This window comes from Mastomys coucha, unplaced genomic scaffold, assembly GCF_008632895.1.
Source record: "Mastomys coucha isolate ucsf_1 unplaced genomic scaffold, UCSF_Mcou_1 pScaffold21, whole genome shotgun sequence".
In the NCBI taxonomy this organism is placed as follows: Eukaryota; Metazoa; Chordata; class Mammalia; order Rodentia; family Muridae; genus Mastomys; species Mastomys coucha.
In genome coordinates this window covers 158,891,010-158,893,306 of record NW_022196904.1, presented here as the reverse complement: position 1 = coordinate 158,893,306, position 2,297 = coordinate 158,891,010, and the positions used below count along the sequence as shown (strand labels likewise).

At 42.6% G+C, this 2,297-nt stretch overlaps 1 pseudogene across 1 annotated transcript in view; it reads right to left on the bottom strand.

Annotated features, from left to right (window-relative positions):
- The window catches only part of LOC116101440, a 21,918-nt pseudogene that overhangs the window by 8,610 nt on the left and 11,011 nt on the right, over positions 1-2,297 (bottom strand). The gene's annotated exons all lie outside the window — the stretch shown is intronic.

Sequence of the window (2,297 nt, the reverse complement as noted above, 5' to 3'; positions counted from 1 at the left end):
CATGCTCTTCAGGACTCCTTTGTATTATTTTCAATGTCTTTCTCTGGTCTGGGCATCAGAATAATATTGACCATATGAAGTAAATTTGGGTGTGTTCACAAGCGAAGTCTCCTTTGGATTCTTATAGAATTTAAGTCAAAATTTTTCCTCAACCAGCTGGCACAGACGAATTGGCCTAGAATTCTCATTCTCATTCATTCAGCCTCTCTCCCTCTCCCTCCCCCTATTGCTATCACTTTCCCTATCCCTCCATTTTTCTTCCCTCTTCCTCTATTTTCTGTTTTTTGTTGATGTTGTTGTTGTTGTTTTTGAGAGGACCACTTTGTTACCTAGGCTGGCTTTGAACTTATGACCTTAACTCCCAGCCTCTTACAGGTACACATCTACTCTCCTTAGCTTTCTTGGTGATACGCTGTCCTTTTCCTTGATTCTGTTGTCTGTCTAGAGTTTTTAATGTTACCAGTCTTTTCAGTGAAACGACTTTGGTTTCATTCATTTTTCTCTGCTTTTTCTGATACCAACCTTACTGCTTCTTGCTGTCTGTTCCTGCCTGCCTTCTGGTCACTGTTGGCACACTAAACTTTTGCTGCATTTTTAGTGTTGATGAACTCCTTTAATATAATCCGAGCTCTTCCCCACAACATGGTTGTCTCCTTCTTATTTTCTTGTCTCATGTATATTTTTACTAAATCTAAAAAGGAGGAACAAGCAGGAATGTCTTAGTCAGGGTTTCTATTCCTGCACAAACATCATGACCAAGAAGCAAGTTGGGGAGGAAAGGGTTTATTTAGCTTACACTTCCACATGGCTGTTCATCACCAGAGGAAGTCAGGACTGGAACTCAAGCAGGTCAGGAAGCAGGAGCTGATGCAGAGGCCATGGGGGGGATGTTCTTTACTGGCTTGCTTCCTTTGGCCCACTCAGCCTGCTTTCTTATAGAACCCAAGACTTCCAGCCCAGGAATGGCACCACCCACAAGGAGCCCCACCCCCTTGATCACTAATTGAGAAAATGCTCCACAGCTGGATTGCATGGAGGCACTTTCCCAACTGAAACTCCCCTCTCGGTGATAACTCCAGCCTGTGTCAAGTTGACACACAAAACCAGCCAGTACAAGGAATAATGGATTTTTCTCTTTAACACAAATGCTTCGTGCTTTCTCTTATATGCAGAATCTCAATTTAAATACACATGACATTGGCATTTGCAATATTTGACTCCTATAGCCCTTCACACCCTGTATGAAGTGGTAGTAATAAACATTTTCTTTCACTGTTCATAATAGCTTCATGGTGGTGGTAGTAGTGGCAGTGGCAGAGACTGCAGTGGTGACAGCAGAGGAGGTTGTGGTGGCAGTGTTACTGGAAGAGGTGGAAGTCATAGTGGTGGTAGCACCGGCAGATTACATACCTCTAATAATAATACCATCATGCTAGGCCACCTCTATCTTTCTTTCTCTCTTTTCTTTTCTTTCTTTCTTTTTTCTTTTTTCTTTTTTTTTGCATTTATTTTTTAAACACAAACCAGAGCCTCAGCAACCATTTTATTCTCTATGTGGGAGAAGCTACCCTATGGTTCCCAGGTAAGGCAGTGATTCTCCCAAATCAACTCAGGTCATAGATTGAGCCACACTATTGTGGCTTGTGCGGGGCCCACTAATCATATATGAAGACAAAGTGTGCTTAAATGAACCCTTCAGAGTAGAAACTCTCCACAAAGAATTTATTGATGCAACAATCTGGTATGTGTCCACTTATAGTCCCCTGCCTTGCCTGGGCTGTGTGCTCTCTGCCAATCCTGGAAAAGAGTGCAGTTAAAATCTATTCCTGGTAGTTTGAAATTGATCAATTACTTCTTCCCTGAAGTAACTTCCTGAAGACATGTATTCAGGCCAATCTGGAAATAGCACAGAAGACCTGAAGCAAAGTACACGGCCTCTTTCCAAACAAGTGGTTTTGTAATGTCTTTATTTAGCTGCAAAAATAGTGTGCCAGGTAAGCTCTCCTGTGTGCAAGTATGTAAGACACCAAAACACTTTTCCAATGGTTCGTGTGCTAAGAAAACCTTCCCCTGTCACCCACAGGTATAGTAAGTGGGTCCCATAGGCTGCATGTGAGATTGGAGGTCTGGAGGAAGAAGGTTGGGATGTGGGGAAGGTAAACCTCTGTTTTCAGGGATCCAAAGAGGAGTGCAAGGAGCATTTGATCAGCGATAAGTCACTATCATACATCCTGGCTGCTCCTTTTCAATGTGTTAGGTCAAGAAATGGCAAACCATCTGGATTCATGTTTTCACCA